Consider the following 19,049-nt stretch of genomic DNA (forward strand, 5'->3'; position numbering starts at 1 on the left):
AAATCAGAGGCCACAAAATTTCCATATTTCATATATATTCCCTATATTTTATCTAATATATTTATTTCTTCAATTGCTAATATTTCTTTAATTTAAATTTTGCAGGAGCAATAACTGAATCAAAATCAATTGCTGATATAATCAGTAGTCAACCTAACTTTCCTATTACAGTCATGGTCATTCGGCTTTTTAAAGTTGCAAAACGAGGATGTCCCGGTCAGTATAATTCCTGTGACTTTATAGCAATTGATGAAGAGGTAATTTTAAACATGCTTTATTAGGGTAGTTTTAAACTTGCTTTTGTTAAAGAATCATTTAATTATATAATAGTTAAAGATTCGCTGATTAGGTAGATTGATATTTAAATATTCCAATTCAGACATGTACGTAAGTATTTTTTCTCTCCATAGCATCATTAAATTGTATAATACTTAAAGATTTGATTACTACATGTTTATGTAAATATTAAATATTAAATCAAACGTTGGTGATCAACCTTTTGGAGGTAAGGTTGCTATATTTGGAGGAGATTTTAGACAAATTCTTCCGGTTATTCCAAAGGGTAGCAGACATGATATAGTGTATGCAACTATTAATTCATCCTACTTATGGAAGCATTGCAAAGTACTGACATTGATGAAAAACATGAGAATTCAACAAGGAAATACTGTTAACGAAAGAGAAGAAGTGAAAGAGTTTTCTGATTGGATATTGAGCATCGGAAATGGAGATATTGGAGAAGACATTGACGGAGAGGCCACTATCGACATCCCCGATGATTTGTTGGTACACAATTTCCATCTTGATCCTATTGAGGCAATTGTTGAAACAGTTTATCCTTCTCTTTCTACTGTTCACCAGTCTTCCAACTATTTTGAAGAGCGCGCAATTCTTGCACCTACACACGAAGAGGTAGAACAGATTAATCACTTTGTGTTGTCTTTGCTTCCGGGAGAAGAAATTGAGTACTTGAGTTCTGATAGCCTATGCAAATCAGATTTTCATCCAGATGCTAATACAGAAATATACACACCAGACTATTTAAAGACAGTAAGAGTTTCTGGAATTTCACATCACCAGTTGAAAGTAAAGATTGGCGTCCCTGTTATGCTGCTTAGAAACATTGATCAATCAGCAGGGTTGGTCAATGGAACAAGGCTAATTATATCTGATCTTGGTAAGCATGTTATAAAAAGGCCGCATTATATCAGCTAACAACATTGGTCATTCGGTCTTGATCCCCCGGATGTCGTTGACTCTTACTGATTCTGGACTCCCTTTCAAGTTCACGCGCAGACAATTCCAGTTTGTGTTTGTTTTGCCATGACAATCAACAAGAGTCAGGGATAGTCTCTTGCAAGTGTTGGTATCTATCTTCCACGAGCTGTTTTCACTCATGGCCAACTTTACGTTGCGTGTTCGAGGGTAACAAGCAAGAAGGGTTTGAAGATATTAGTATGCGATAAAGAAGGAAGACAGTCGAACACTACAACCAACGTTGTTTTTAAAAAAGTGTTTAACAATGTTTAGATTATATTTGTATTACAATTAAGTACGTTTATATTTTGCATCTTCAATAATTTATTTCTCATATATATTTTTAGTTGTCTTTATATAATAAAATTAACATTAAACAATAAGTTTTTTCAAGCTCATGCATGACACGGGTCTTACACTAGTTCAATTAATATTCAGATACATATTATTGAGATAGGAATATATTGAATAACTAAAGTTCGTGTGAATTCATTTACATTAAAGGTGTAAAACTAATCTCATTTAAGATCATATCCAAAGAGATAAGATGATAAGATTTATAGATAAGCCTTTTCGTGAGAGCCCTTATCCTAAGCGTGTTACCCTTCTTACAGGGCATTGCAATGTAACTTGCTAGCAAATTAAAGTCTAATCTTAGGGTAAATCTAATATAAAAATTTATTAATAGTATTTATTTTAAATATTTATTTATACATTTCTTAAAAGACATACTTGGACACTTTTAGTTGGGAGCACCTTTTGTTTTCATCTAAATTGACTTAATTTATACAAATTTTCTAACATTTTTCATTCATCTCCAAGCCTCATTTTGATATGATGATATCTGCTTCCGCAGATCTATCTTTGATAACTTCTTAGAACCTACCAACTCATCAATATTTATTTCAAATGAGGATTTGAAAATGGATACTTGATATTTATATTGTTGATGACTTTACTATCATATCAACACAGATTTACCACTGATTTCCTTTGTTAGGGACTACAAGGACCGATACAAAACATAGATTTATGGTCTCTCAAATGAGACATTTTTTCATCAAATCCTCAATTTCTGCCCTTAAGATCTCATTCTCATATGATAGCGAGGAAGGTTTGGCAATCAAGACCTCAGAATCAGGTCATTCTGATGTCGAAAATAAAACGAAAACCAAAACAAAGTTTTCAAGCGACGGATTAGGATAAGGTGAAAACATATCTTAACATGTGAAATGAAATAAAAATATATTTGCACATTACTATCTTATATATGCACATAATGTACTTATATGTGAATGTAGAGTGATCAATGCATCAAAAACCCTGCATTAGGTTTTAAAATCGTTGCAATTATCATAGTACACCATTTTAGGTTCACAAATAAGCCTTCTAAGTTCACATATAAGATAATAATGTTCACATATAACTTTACTTTCATTTCACACCTTAAGATATGTTTTACCGGAACCTTCCTCTAAGATAAGAATGACTGCTATATCTCAAAAGTGTTTAAATACTGAAAGGTAAACGCTAATGCGAAAGTATCTGAAACATGATTAAAATAGAAATTACAAAAAATACTAAAATTGCTTATTTTAGGCCGTAAACGAACTCGAATGGCCTAAAAGGTCCAGACCTCATGCAAAGCGTGACTTTTCTTTGGAATTTTTTTCCATATTATGAAAGTAAAAAAAAATTAATATGAAAATGGAATCTGTCAGAAAGAAATTACGGGAATGGAATGGAGGTGTGAAGGAGACGCTGTTTGTAACAGCGTCTCCAACAGAAAACAATTTTTTTTAAAAAAATTAAGTAGAACCGTTGTTTGTAACAGCGGTTCTACTACAAAACATTTTTTTTCTGCATGTTCGCAGCGGAACCGCTGTTACCAACAACGTGTCCGCGCATGCACTGGCCGAAGGCGTGGCCTCTCCCCCTGCTCTGCACTGGTCTGCTATCCACCCACCATCCATTACTCCCACCCACCCACCAGACATAACTCACTCCGTGAACCCCCACCCATGCCCCTCCCTTCACACTATAAATACACCCTCTTTCACATACATATATACTACAACACTACTCTAAAAATTTATCTCATTTCAGTTCTTTCAATTTTCAATTGAGCTAGTAAGCAAGGTAATGTTTAATCCCCAATTTATTTGTTAAGATTTCACTTGATATACATTATACTAACTTGATTTTTTTTTCTTATAGTATCAAATCAACCGGAAAATTAACCGAAATCTACTAACAAAGCAAGGTAATTTTCTTCATATTTTTCTTCTCATAGTTTCAAATCAACTGAAAATGACTATATTTAGTTACAAATATAATATAGAAATTTAGAATGACTATATTTAGTTGAAAATTTAATTTAGTATTTAGTAGAATAATATAGAAAGCTAGGATGACTATATTTAGTTAAAAATTTAATTTAGTTACAAATATAATTTAGTAGAAGTACAATTTAGTTAGAAATATAATGTAATACTTTTAGTATTTTTGTAGAAATTTAATTTAGTAATTTTGAGGAAATTTAATTTAGTTAGAAATATAATGTAATACTTTTAGTATTTTTGTAGAAATATAATGTAATACTTTTAGTATTTTTGTAGAAATTTACTTAGTTAAAAAATTAATTTAATATTTTTGTAGAAATTTAATTTAGTATTTTTGTAGAAATTTAATTTAGTAGAATAATATAGAAATCTAGGATGACTATATTTAGTAGAAATTTAATTTAGTTACAAATATAATTTAGTAGAAATATTAATTTAGTAGAAATATAGGATGACAATATTTTAGTTACAAAAATAATTTAATATTTTTATAGAAATTTAATTTAGTATTTTTGTAGAGTAATATAAATGTAGAATAATATAGAAATCTAGGATTACTATACTTAGTTAAAAAATTAAATTTAGTAGAAATATAATTTAGTTAGAAATATAATGTAATACTTTTAGCATAATTAAAGTTAGAAATATAATATAGAAATTTAGAATCACAATATTTAGTTACAAATATAATATAGTAAAAAGTTATGAATGACTATATTTAGTTAGAAATATAAGATAGTAATTTAGAATGACTATATTTAGTTAAAAAATTAATTTAATATTTTTATAGAAATTTAATTTTTTATTTTTGTAGAATAATATATAAATGTAGAATAATATAGAAATCTAGGATGACTATACTTAGTTAAAAATTTAATTTAGTAGAAATATAATTTAGTTAGAAGTATAATGTAATACTTTTAGCATAATTAAAGTTAGAAATATAATATAAAAATTTAGAATCACAATATTTAGTTACAAATATAATATAGTAAAAATTTATGAATGACTATATTTAGTTAAAAAATTAATTTAATATTTTTATAGAAATTTAATTTAGTATTTTTGTAGAATAATATATAAATGTAGAATAATATAGAAATCTAGGATGACTATACTTAGTTAAAAATTTAATTTAGTAGAAAGGGAGACGCCGTCACGAATGGCGTCTCCCGTTGTAAGCCTTAGGGAGCCGCTGTTAGTAACAGCGTATCCCTCTAAAACCCACCTCCCCCCGAATTTTTGTTTTTGCATTTTTAATATATGCATGTTTAATTTTTTGTGTATATGCATGAATATTTTATAACTGTGAATACATGTTTAAATTTTGTGTATATGCATGAATTTTAAGATAGTTATTTAATTTTGTTATAAAAATAGATTAAAATGAATTATTTATTAGAAGTTTGACCCTTAAAATTATTAAAATATTATTAGATAGTCATGGATGGATTCAACAACTATTCTTGGATGAGTGGGACCTCATTCTCTGAATTATTTATTATGAATTTTGATGAATTATTTGTTTTTTCTATATCCAAAGAAAAATGGACGCTTCAAATGTTCTTTACCTTCAACACGAGCATAGGTCCTCGGATGTGGCAGATGGTGTCGATTACGTAAGTTTCCTAATTTAGTTTGTAATATTTGTTTTCACATCTGACATTAACTTTTGTAATTGTCATTACCATATTAAAATGTGTAACATACTTGGGAATGCAGACTCTCTATAGTATCAAGGGTAGACACCACACCCGCAACTGGTGGGCGCCTCACCCACGAGTACAGGCCTATGTTCGACAAGCGGGGTTCCACAGCATATCCAGGGTTGCCGGTGTATTCAAGTTGGATATGGGGCTACTCACTGCATTGGTCGAGAGGTGGAGACCTGAAACCCACACCTTTCACTTGGGCGTGGGCGAGGCTACTATTACGTTGAAGGATGTAGCCTATTTACTAGGGTTGCGTGTCGATGGACGAGCAGTTACCGGCACTGCTGCATATGCATGGCGCGAAGTTGCTCAACGACTCTTAGGCTCAGATCCCGAACCAACAAACTTGAAGGGCTCATCATTGAGCATGACATGGCTAAGGGATAATTACGAATTTTTGCCGGAGGATGCCGATGAAGATACAGTGAAATGCTACGCACGTGCGTACATTTTGATGATGATGGGTGGAACAATGTTCCCTGATTCCAGTGGTAATCGTGTACAGCTACTGCCTTTGCCGCTGCTAGAGGACTTCGCCGAAGCTGAAACATACAGTTGGGGATCAGCTGTTTTGGCAACACTCTATCGTGAACTATGTAAGGCATCAGAGAAAAATAAAAAGGAAATTGGAGGACCGCTACTCTTGCTTCAGGTTCAAACAGTGAGTTCAATATACTATTGTCCTTACAATATTTAATTATCATGAATACTTACACGGTTTTTCTATTTTTATAGGGACAACATGTTGCTCCTCAGGGCCACGATGTGCTTAGCCAGCTGAGCGTGGATGAATCGTTCTTTTGGAACGACCAAGGTACGAGTGGATCTAGCGAACAACAACATATGCCCTCGTCCATGCCCTTTCCGAGTCAAGCATATATGCCATCGTCTATGCCATCATATATGCCCTCATCCATGCCATATACTCCTCAGTATACTCCTCATCCGACTCAGTATACTCAGCATATGCCATATACTCCTCAGCCGACTCAGTATACGCAGCAGATGTCGTATACTCCTCAGCCGACTCAGCAGATGTCGTATACTCCTCAGCCTATGCAGTATACTCCTGGGCCAATGTCATATGAAGCTCCATACGCATCGCAGGATAATGTACCATCATTTTCCCAATATGCTACTAGCTCATGGGCATCAGGGTCTTCATATCAGGTCCCCGCGAACACAACAAACATATATGGTAGTTACATTTCTCCTACAAGACCGCCGTCTATGGATTACGTACGGCAGCGTAGTGACTACGACGGTCCAACTTTTTCAGTTGTACGGGAGCAAAGTGACGATGATGAGGACGAGGAATAGACGAGGAAGATACTGAGGACGAGGAAGATACTGAGGACGAGAAATAGCAGAGGAAGATACTGATATAGATCATGTACAATTCACGTTGATTATGAAGTTCTTGTATACGTTAATGAAGTTCTTCTAAATTATATATTTATAAAATATAATGCTTAAATTAAATTATATATAATAATACAAATACAATAAAATTATAATGAAATTATTAAAAATATTGAATAAATAAAATGAATTTATAAAAAAACATAATCTAAAAAAAATAAGAAAGCAATTTAAAAAAAGATAAATATAAAAAAAATAAATTATACACGAGGTAAACGCTGTTGGCAACAGCGTTTCCCTCCGAAACCCAGATCGCCTGCAAGTCCCTGCTGGAACCGTTGTTTGTAACAGCGGTTCTAGTGTAATTTTTAAAAAAAAAAAGTTGAGGGTGGAGACGCTGTTTGTAACAGCGTCTCCTTCAGACCTCCGTTCCAATTCAGTAATTACTTTCTGAGCGGTTCCGTTTACAGAATATATTCTTTCAACTTTCATATTCTCAAAAAAAATCCTTTTCTTTGTTGACTCGATTCCATTTAAAAATATATTATAATAGTCATTCTACGCCAGACATCAAACCTCTAAAAATCTTACTGAATCTTTCTAACATGCGTCTTCGTGTTCGACACATGCATCCAACCTTCTTCCATGATTTTTGGTACCTTAATCAAATTCTCATTATTTAATACTTCTATAAACTGATTTGGAAGCAGCTCGTTGTTGCTTGATATAATGAATGTCACCCCAAATTTACTACAGTTAATTGCTAATTAAGTTGCAGGGCCGGCCTAATGGTTTGTGTAGGTTGGGCTATTGCCCATAACCCGATTACTAGAGGGGCCCAAGTTTAGGCTTATTTGAAATGTTTCATTTTTTCACCATGTTAATTCAAACAGACCCTTTCAATTTCTTTTATTCATATAATTGTTGTATGAGTTTTCTGGTGTAGAAAATATTGTGTTTTCATGCAGATACATTATCCTAAACTGAGAATATAGCGTCACATATACATCGTTGCTGGTTATATTATCAATAAATTAACTTTGCAAGTACCTATTTTATTTGTTACTAGAATCCTGTTGCACGTGTGAAACACGAGTCTTATATATGTCAATATTTTAGCTTATATAATGAGTTTTATTTATGTTTCACGTAGGTGTAATTCTAGTTTATTTCATACAATGTTAAATAAATCTAATATTAAATACTATAAATATATTCATGTAGGTATAATTCTAATTTATTTTAAATAGGTCTAATTATAATATTATAATAATCTATTTATTATATACACAAACATCTATTTATATTATATAATATACTTTCATATCAGATGATTAATTGATATATATATATATCTTGTATGACATAGCTACGAATAATTAGACGTTCCAAATATTTGGGACTCAAATATTCCGATTTTTTAAATTATCCATAGGTCTATTTTTTCTTATTGGGCTTAGGTGGTGACACAAATAAGATTCTATTGATTTTGATTATTAGTTTTTATTTAGATTGAGTATTAGATGTGAATTTTGTACATAATTATGATATAATTAATGTGTATTAGGCTCATATTAGAAATTTTTTACATCCCTTAAAATTATAGTATATTAGATAGATTTAAAATGAAATATATATATATCTTCTAATTATTAGTTTGGCAAAACCCATGTTCAATTAATAATATACTATTCTTCCATGGATCGTTTAGAGTAGGGCTGCATAAATAGACCGGACCGGACCGGACCGAAAATTTCGGCCCGGTCCGGTGGATCGCAATTTTTCATTACACGGACCGGGGACCGGACCGGACCGAATGAATCGGTCCGGTCAGGTCCCCGGTCCGGTCCGGTCCAAAGACCGGTTGGATCGAGAATTTCTAAAATATTAACTCACTTCCTTTTGTTGCTTGTAAATAACTTCCATACTATTGTACACCAAATTTCGATGTTGTATGTATATGTCAGTGTGCTTAGTGGTGTCGAATTATAGAACTTAATTAACTATATTTCCATAAAAACGGGCTAAGTGAAGGCAAATCATAACAACTATCAGGGTGATAGTACTGTACAAGTATAGAACAACTTTTTAATTAATGTTTTTTACTTCTTAGAAATTAATGTTTTTTACTTCTTCTTTTTTTACCTTTTAGGTGTAGCCTGACATTTGATTTGGTAAAGACTATTGGCTTGTACTGCTTTAAAATTCTAGAGACAAGTTTTATTTTAAACTATTTTCGGTCCATTCGGTCTATCCGAGTTTGGACCGGACCGGACCGGAAACCGGAATTTCAGAATTACTAGAACCGGGGACCGGACCGAAATTCCTTCGATCCGGTCCGGTCATTTCAATCCGGTCCGGTTTTGCGGTCCTTTGGTATTTATGCAACCCTAGTTTAGAGTTACATCTCAGCCTCTCAGAAAAAAGAGATTGTCATTTTATCTATAGGATTTAATAATTTGTTGATTATAGAATTTTAAAACACTTAAACACCGTTATTAATTGAATGTTTATCTCTATAAAAAAACATTAAGAAATCATAATAGACAAGTTTATAAAGTTTTAAATACAACAATGCCAAGGAGTGAGTTAGCTGTTGGAGCCTGGGAATCTTCGTCAGAGTCAACACCTACGCGAGGGCTTGAGTTTGTTTGAGAATGGATGGAAACTGCTCTTCGTGAAGTTGAGGATGATCTTCGTGTGGTAATGGGCTTTGTGTTGTAATGGTCTTCGTGTACCTGCGTATCAAACCCAGAGGAGGAGGTCTCTAGATTTGACTCTCTGACGCTCAAGTTAGATTTCATTCGTGAAAGATGGGTATACGAAGTAAAATAATATAAATTGCGTGAGGCAGGGAGAAGAAAGGGGAAAGTGCTCGCGAAGACGTAATTGCGATAATACTGTGTGTGTGTGTGTATGCGAAGTAAAAAGAGAGAGTTCTCGGTTTACTATAAATGGCAATGGTGAATAGTGATCAGTCGCTTTCACCTTCCAAACCTCTATTTAAGGATGAATCCATAATTGGCCTTGGGCTTTTTCCTTGTCGGACCGAGTCTCTCATATCTCAATGGGCCTTGATAAATGGGGTCCAACATCCAACCCCCTAGGTTTACATGCTCGGCACACGAAAACGTAGCTTACCCGTTGGAAAACCCTTCGCATTGCTCTGAGCATTCATAGACGTGAGTCCCTACCCGTTGCCACGAGTCTGTATTTGGTTGGAGGGCGTCTGACACCTTGATCCCGCTTATAAAAGGGGATCTTCCGCCCAATTTATCCACTTCCCTCCTATCTTCTTTCTTCCTTCTTCAGAACTCTCCCTCGGATCTTCCATCTTTTCCGGCGATCTTCTTATTTTTCAGAGATTAATCTGGTTCCGCTGGCTCGGTGTAGGCTTCGTGGGCTCTCCGTCCAACCTCCTACTCCTCCGCTTGCTTCTCCGGCCGTCATGTCAGATGAGTATTTCCTCTATAATCCGGCCCTTTTTCTCTTATCTGTTTCGTCGTTAGATTTCTTCTTTTTGACATGTGACTTCGGTGGGGAAGAATTCGGATCGACGAGGTGGGGGAGGGAACGCTGGGGAAAGGGGGGGAAACCTTCATTCCAACCTTTCCTGGCGTTACCCAGAGAGATTTAATCTCTCGCCGCCCATTCTTCTCCGCTTTCTTTCTCGACCGTTCCACTTCCTTACCGTCACATCACGGCTGTCATTTCAAACTCCTGTCACATCATTGCTTCCGCCGTTTCAACTTCTTCACATCTTTTCGAGGTTTGAATAGGAAAATTCCCTTTTTACCCCTATCCTTTGGCCTTCTTTTTTCTTTCGGAATTAAGCATCTGAGTTCCTCTCTCGGGAATGATAAATGTTGTTTTTTGCGAGAACCCTAGTTTTTCTCTGAATGACTTTCGGGAGAATCTCTTATGTTTATCAAACCCTTGAGAAGTAACTCATGCTTAATTTAGGTTCTAGCTCTTCAAATGTTTTGTGTTCGACCTCTTCATCTAGCGCTTCCTCCCTCTAACACCATTCACGATGCCACTCCTATACGTACTGTCTTCGCGCAAAGGGAAGAAGCGTTGGCAGCTCTGAGGCCAGGGAATTCCACTCTCGCGGAGCCTCGTATAGAAATCCCAGAGGGTTACAAGGACCCATGTCCGCCGGTGAAGATTTATATAGGGCGCATCTCGGGTTATCGTCTGAAGAACTTGGGAAATGAGTTCGCTAGGGGTGCACCGTCTTAACTCTCGCAAAACTTCAGAAGATCGCGAGTCTTTATCCTTTACCCAAGGGTACCATCCTGGCGCTTCCTGAGGAGTATTGCAAGATGGCGTACCATTATGATGGGTGGTTCGCGATCAGTAAGCAAGCGATGGAGGGAGGCTTTGGTCTTTCCCTTCTTTCATGGGTGAAAATATATCTAGAGGGAAATCGCCTTTAGCCCTACTCAGCTCCACCCGATGTTCTGGCGGGCCGTTGCGGTCTATACTATGCGATCCCATAACATTGGGGCAAGACCCTCGGCCTCGCGTTCACTTTGTTTATTCTCCTAAGAAAATTACGGGCAATCAAGGCTTATATTCCATGCGTACGTCCTCGGCCTTGGCTTGGAAGATGCCCACAAATGAGACGATATGGAAAACACAGTGGTTCCTGATACGGCCTCCCCCTGAAGATACCTTCGGGTATCATATCCAAACTAGTCTATATTTTCCAAACATTTTTGTGGATAAGAATATCAGCGCAAGTACCTTGATAAGTACACGGATTACCCGTCCTCTTCTCTACGCGTGTTCGTTCGCGAACCCCTAAACTTCGTGAAGAGAGGGGACTCAGCCCTCCTCATCCTCCTCCTGGTTGTGTCTTTGTTTAATGTTTTTGGGATAGATTTATCGTTTGTCTAATGTTTCTTTATTGTGAAGGTGCAAGTTACTTTGACCTCCTCAATTCCTTGCCTGATGCGGACGCGAAGCGTGGTAAGGGCAAAGTGAGCGTGCATGGAGAAGTCTAGTGGTGGGGAGGTATCCAAGGGCATTGACAGTGCCCCTCGCAAACACAAGCTAGTTATTGATCCTCGTGGTCACTCCAAAACACCGTCTGGCGGTGGTGCCGGTGGGTCGTGCAAGAGGAAGAAAGTTTACGCTTCTCCCAAAAAGGGTGGTACTCCGTGCTAAGAAAGTTCGCGAAGCTGGTTCAAGTTCCAGGCGAGAAGGCTCTCTTGATGATGTCATCCCGTCCATAGAGACGACCACTGTGCTAATGATGCTGAGCTTCTTCTTCTTTCCACCGATCATTCAAGAGGAGTTAGACAACGGGTCGTTTCTCGAGAGCAGTTGTTGCTTCTGGTAATTTTTCGCTTGTGTTTATCTTATTTCATACTTAGAAAAGTGTTAATTGACTGTTATCCAGGCCATGCAACCTCATCTATAGGGCGTCTTCTCATCATACGGACGAGGAGGGCCATAGTGACGTTGTCGACTCCCTTTGCGAGGATCTGAAGAAAGCCACAAAGGAGATTGAAGAGGAGAGAAAAGGGCGAATTCGTGCTGAGAAAGACTTAGATACCCTGCGGGCCCAGCGTGTTAAGGAAATTGCTGATTTGGAAGAAAAGCACGTGAAGTAGGTACGGGATGCTCGCTTCCAGGCTGTTAATGAATACGTAGGCGGACATCGCAGATCCTACCGTGCCTCCTATGATGGCAGCTACCGCCCCTCTCTCTATCATCTCATGACCAAAGCGCAGTTGAAGAAGAAAGGGGTTACGGACTTTGTTTTATATAAAAACGATTGAATGGGGTACGAGTCGTTTCCCCCACCATACACTCCTCCCCCGGTGGGTACTTTTGTTGATGATGGTGAGGACCCCCTGGAGGGCCTGGGATGTTCAATCTTTAATCTTGATGGCGGAGTAGTCCCTGAAAAAACCCATTTTCTTCCTAATCATGGCGATGTTTTCTTCGCGTCGCCACCTCCTTCTCCGAACCATTCTGGGTGAATATGCTTTGATTGTAATGTTCATTTGTTGTTTGTTTGTACTTTTGAAGTTTGCATTTTTCTTCGTTTGGACTCACTATATGCTACTCCCCTTTCTTTTTTGTGTAGTCTACACGAAATAGTAAGAATAGATTTTTGCTAATGAACTGTTTTACCTTCTGTCAATATAATGTCTACTTCCTTACATATGATCGTACAACTTTTGAAAATAATAAGCGTGATAATTGGTAGTATGGTCCGCCTTGTCTCCCTTCTCTGGCGTTCAATGCTTTCTTCTCCTTAAGCTCTTCGCTCCATCCTGGTCTACTTTTGGAGTGGTGCCACCAGGAGCTTCGTGTTGTACGTTTCTCTTTTGCCTTCGAGATCGATATAAGGGTGAGTACGCGTGTGGTGGATGGTTTTTCTTTGTGGACCGCGAGTTTTACCTGTTTGCTCGAGATTTTCTTGCCTGTGAGCGTTTTTCCTCTGCAGACGATAATTTCTCATTTCCTGTACGCGATGTTTCAGTTGGTAAGGTCTTTGCGAGACATGCACTTTTTTGAGGAGAAAAGGAGAGTAGTGTGAGTTACCTCTTTCTTCTTTTCGGGCAGTGTCTCTCCTATTGGAGGATTTTGCTTCATTTTCCTGAAGGCTTATTTGATCAATGCTCCTGGGCCAGGGAGGCTTACTTGGCGTTGCTCCGTTTAACTAGAGGCTTATACGCCTTTAGAGTGCTTCGTGTAACGAAGGCTTGGTATTCTGAGAAAAAAAGTTTGTTATTTCACTTTGATTTATTGAGTTGTAATATGCATCTTTTTTACCATAGATGGTACGTCGTACGTTGAAGTTCGCGTAAACTACGTGCCGGGGTTAGTTTATTCCTCCGTTTGATGGATTTTTATTCAATTTCTGGTAATGACCGTATAGCTAGCACTACGGTTAGCATACCCGATGGGTGAGGCTTCAAGGATAATACCTTCCTAACCGCATCACGTTCCAAGAGTTTGTGATGCGGTTACCGGTAAAGTCCTTCAGCCTATATGCTCCTGGGGCGACTTCGTCATCCACGATGTAGGGCCCCTCCCAGCTTGGATCCAATTTTCCGCCCTCAGTTTTGCACAAAACGAGGTCACCTTTCGTGAATCCTCTTGCTTTGATAGGCTTGTTATAATACTTGGCGACCCCGGCTTTGTAATTAGCGACCCGAATGGAAGCCATAGCCCTGATTTCCTCGCGTAGCTGGAGTTCCATCTGCATCTTCTCATCGTTCGCGTTGTTATCTAAGTGTAGCATTATGTCGTTAGGAAAAAGATGTTCCACCGGGACAACCACCTCAATCCCATACGCCAACGCGAACGGAGTCTCGCCCGTTGCTTTTTTGCTGGTGGTACGGCTTGCCCATAAGACTAGCGGGAGTACTTCTGCCCATTTTCCACGTGCACCGTCTAATCGCTTTTTTCAAATCGGTGACGATGCTTTTGTTTGCGGCTTCCACCTGACCGTTGTAATGGAGATGTGCAGCCGACGTGAATTTCAAACGGATTCCAAGGTCGTCGCACCACTGCACAAGCTTTGGAGTGTTGAACTGCGGCCCTCTATCCGTAAATATCTCATGTGGTAACCCATAACGGAAAATGACGTTATGCCAGAGGAACTTCTTTACATTAGCCACGGTCGTGCTCGTGAGTGGCACGTCCTCGATCCACTTCATGAAGTAATCTATAGCCACAATGATGAATTCTAGCTGACCCGACGCTTTTGGTGAGAAAGGGCCCAATAAATCCAAACCCCACATCGTGAAGGGGCAAGGACCGGCCATGATCTGCATCTCTATCCCCGGTTGATGAGATGCTAAGGCGTGACGCTGACATGCTTGACACTCGCGTGCGTATTTAAGTGCATCTTTTCTCATTGTTAACCAGTAGTGCCCTTGGCACAAGGCTTTGTATACTAACGCTCTCCACCCGGCATGTGTTCGGCATAGGCCGACGTGCAGTTCTATGATCATGTTTCTTCCATCTTCTACTGAGAGGTACCGTAACTCCCTGCTCATGAACCGCCGTTTGTATAATTCTCCCTGGTTGATGTAGAAATGTGTTGCATGTACTTCTAGTTTGCGTTTCTCACGAGGGTTTTCTAGAACGATACCATTAGCCAGGTATTCAATGATAGGACTTCGCCAATCGTCAACAACCTCTTTCGTCACTTCGCCGAGTCCATATGGGTTTAGAATCTTTGCTTTCCTCTTTCAGCCTTAACCTGGATGCTATCTTTGCGAGATTATCAACTTCTTCGTTCTTTTCGCGAGGGATGACCGTGAGCAGGAATTGCTTGAATAGAGAACGGAGGGTTCCTGCCCTCGCGAGATATCTTGGTAGGTTACCGGTTTTGGCCTCATATATCCCCTGCATTTGTTGCACTATTACCTCGGAGTCGCAAAAACATTCCACCCTTTCCACTGAGTTAGATCGCAATTTCCATCCCCGCTATCAGTGCTTTGTATTCAGCTTCATTATTGGTCGTGACAAAGTTTAGATTGATTGCATGCTTGTGGATTATTCCTTCTGGCGAGATGAGGGCTATGCCTACCCCCACACCCTTCTGCATTCACATCCCCGTCTACGTATGACTGGCATGTCTTCCCATCGGTTGCACAGATAGCTTCGCAAAAACTGGTCTCGACTATGAAATCTAGCAATGCTTGTGGTTTGATGGCCGGCTTGGGTCTGTATTCGATGTCAAACTCGGACAGCTCGATCACCCACTTCGTGAGCCATCCGGAAGTCGTGGGCCTGTGAAGGAGAGTGTGCAAGGGGAGTTTAGTCAATACCTGGATGGTGTGGCATGGAAGTATGGACTTAGTCTGCGCACCGCTACGACCAACGCGAAGACAGCCTTCTCGATCGGGGCATAGTGCTCTTCAGTTGTGATCAACGCCTTGCTTACAAAATAGACGGGTTTCTGTGTCTCGCGAGTTAACACTGCGCTCACTGCCTTTTCACTCGCTGAGATGTACAACTACAAGTTCTCGCCTGGTATAGGGGAAGACGACGTTAGCAGCTGGCTGAGTTGTTCTTTAAGCTTCGCGAACGCCTCTGTACATTCATCTATCCACCAAAAGTTTTTTGGTCTCCTCAGCACATAAAAAAACGGTAAGTTCCGTTCGACAAGTTTCGCGCAGAACCTTCCCAAGTAATTTACGAATCCGACGAATCTTTGAACTTCATTGATGTTTCGTGGCGGTTCCATGTCCAGAACTTCTTTGACCTTCGTGGGGTTAACATCGATCCCCCAATTACTGATTTGAAAACCCAGGAACTTTCCCTCTGTCACCCCGAAGACGTATTTCTCAGGATTCAAGATCATCTCATACTTGCGTAGAGTATCAAAAACTTTTGCTAGACCGCGTGCATGGTCTTCTTGCTTTTTTCTCTTCATGACAATATCATCTACATACGCCTCTACTGTCCTTCCCATCATTCCTCTGAAAATCTTATCCACAAGGCGCTGGAAAGTCGCCCTCGCGTTCTTCAGCCGGAATGGCATCACCTTATAACAGAAAGTGCCCTTGTCCGTGATGAAGGCAGTATGTTCGGCGTCGATGGGATTCATGGGTACCTGGTTATACCCTGAGTACGCGTCTAGGAAACTTAAAGCCTCATGTCCAGTAGTGGAGTCAGCAAGCTGATCTATAGAGGGCAACGAGTAACTGTCTTTTGGGCATGTCTTGTTTAGATCTGTAAAGTCTAGGCACATGCACCATTTGCCGGTATCCTTCTTTGAAACCATCACCACATTCGCGAGCCACTTCAGATACTTAACGGACTCTACAAACCCTGCCTTGATGAGCTTCGCCAACTCTGTTCCTGCGGCTACGTTTTTTTGGCCCTGCTTGTTTTCTTTTACATTGCCTCTTCGGCACTGAGTCCGGATGGATTGTCAGAGAGTGGCTCATAACCTCAGGCGGGATTCCCTTGAGATCGTGAGGAGTCCAGGCAAAGACATCTCGCGAACCAGATAGCAGCTTCACAATTTCTCCTGTAATTGAGGATGTCATGGGAATGACAAGGAAATCCACAGAACACTATCTTCGCGGACCCCCTTCGTCTGCGAGAATCATTTCCAGCGTGATCACACCGGACGCCTTCACTGAATCACCTATGAAACCCACCAGATTAAATTGTGTTGGCCTCAGTTGGCTTTTATCTATGCCCAATTTCTCAAAGGCGTCCCAATACAAAATATCAGTTGCGTTGCCCGTGTCTACCATTACCCTCTTCACGATCTTTGTACCGAGTTGTATATGAATCACAAGCGGATCAGCACTTCGCGTGGCCCATTAGTTTACGTCTTTTTCACTGAACGTCACTCGATACAGTTCCATCTTCTCTTCCCTTACGAGCATTAAGGGCCTTCCCGATGGGAGGGTGGTATTGGATGCTCTCCGATGCTCAGTCCTACTCGCGAGCCTGGGGGTACGCCTTCCCGAAATCATACCCACAAACCCGTCAGGCTGAGGGAAATTCTGGGCTTGACCGCGATTGTTCTGGTCTTGGCGTGGTGGATTTGTCCCAGTTCTTTGCGCAACCATTACCCTCCGATCCTCCATATCTACCTCTCGTCTGATGGAGCGGCATTCCGAGGAATCATGTTTCGGTGTTGTGCCTCTCGCACCATACTGGTCGCCGCTCCATCGCCCTCTTCCCCCTTTGGTTACCTCCCTGGGTGACATTAGCCATAAGGTTTTGGCTCTGGAACCTCCCTTGCTGATCCCTAGGCTGGGCGACGCCTGCTCGCGTATCATACTCATGCTTCTTTGGTCTGTTCTGATCGAGGTGCCTCTTCGGACCCCAGGACTGGTTACCTCTCTGACTCTGCCTAAGCGAACCCTGGCCTATTAGTATCTCCCCTTGGATCTGTTCGTAGGCTCTTTCCAACATCCCCTCATACGTGATCCCCTTTTTCCTGCTCATTCACTCCTTGAACTCAGTACCGTTGCACAATCCGCAAAGGAACGCATAGCAAGTTGTGTCGTCTTTAAAGTCAATAGCCTGAATCTCGCCACATAGTCAGCTAGGGGATCGTCCGGACCCTGTTGAATACCTATTGTGTGCTGCATTACAACTTCTTGCTTTCACGAGGCGCTGAAATGGCTGAAGAACCTACTTTCCAGGTCCGCGAAGCTGTTTATGGTCCCCTTGGGGAGACTTAGAATCCAGCTCAGAGCTGCTCCGGATAAAGTGTTTGGGAAACCCTTGCACATCGTCGCATCGTCGACGTTGCTTGCGAGCATGGCGTATCTATATCGGCTGGCGTGTTCAGTAGGATCCTCCTTACCCGTGTAGTCTTTCACCAATGGGTATTTAAAGTCGCTGCGTACAGCCGTACGCGTTATGTGCTCCGCAAAGATAGTAGGGGTTTCACGAGGATGCCTTGGAGCATACATAGAGTAGGCGTTGTGAGGGAAAGGAGGTAGGCCATTAGCGTACATTGGTGTTCTCGCGTAAGGCTCTTCTTGGTATGGTTGTTCATGAGACGGTTGGTACTGCGAAAATCGTGGCTGCTCCTGGCCGCGCCTGTGCTCTCGATCGTGTGGGGTGTGTTCATAATGGTTGTACGTATCCGTGTACGTACCACGAGAGTAATAGTCAAAGGGGGTGCTCTTGCATGTGCCTCTGTCGCGGCGGGATCCCTTTGAGGAGCGAACGTGGTTCTCCATGTATTCTCTCCAGTCTTCCAATTCTTCAAATTCCTCTTGGGAGACCCACGCGTAGTTGGGGCGCGGATTGACGGGTGATCGCTCTTCATGGGCGTTGTTACTCGGAAGGCCTTCTAGTCTTACCATCGCAAAAATATCGTCTTAGCTTCGTGAGAGTTCCCACAAACGGCGCCAGTGTTGGAGCCCGGGAATCTTTGTCTAGTCAACACTCTACGCGAGGGCTTGAGATTGTTTGAGGATGGATGAAAAGTGCTCTTCGTGAAGTTGAGGATGATCTTTGTGTGGTATGGGCTTCGTGTTGTAATGGTCTTCGTGTACCTGCGTATCAAACCCAGAGGAGGGAGGCCTCTGGATTTGACTCTCCGACACCCAAGTTAGATTTCATTCGTGAAAGATGGTTACGAAGTAAAATAATATTAATTGCGTGAGGCAGGGAGAAGAAAAGGGGAAAGTGCCCGCGAAGACGTAATTGCGATAATACTGTGTGTATGTATGAGAAGTAAAAAGAGAGAGCTCTCGGTTTACTATAAATGACAATAGTAAATAGTGATCAGTCGCTTTCACATTCTTGGGTTGAGCTCTCTCGTATGTCAATGAACCTTGATTAAGAGGATCCAACATTAGCTTAATTATTAATGGTTGGATTAGAAATCTCAGTTATACTACACGTCTATTGGATTAGTATG

The 19,049-nt window shown here is 40.1% G+C and overlaps 1 pseudogene; it reads left to right on the forward strand.

Annotated features, from left to right (window-relative positions):
- The first annotated feature begins 480 nt into the window (after positions 1-480).
- Positions 481-1,530, forward strand: LOC141249466 (ATP-dependent DNA helicase PIF1-like; annotated as a pseudogene).
- The last annotated feature ends 17,519 nt before the right edge of the window (positions 1,531-19,049 follow it).

The sequence above is a fragment of the Phyllobates terribilis genome, unplaced genomic scaffold (assembly GCF_046119375.1).
Source record: "Phyllobates terribilis strain yellow unplaced genomic scaffold, ASM4611937v1 Scaffold_4574__1_contigs__length_59379, whole genome shotgun sequence".
Lineage (NCBI taxonomy): Eukaryota > Metazoa > Chordata > Amphibia > Anura > Dendrobatidae > Phyllobates > Phyllobates terribilis.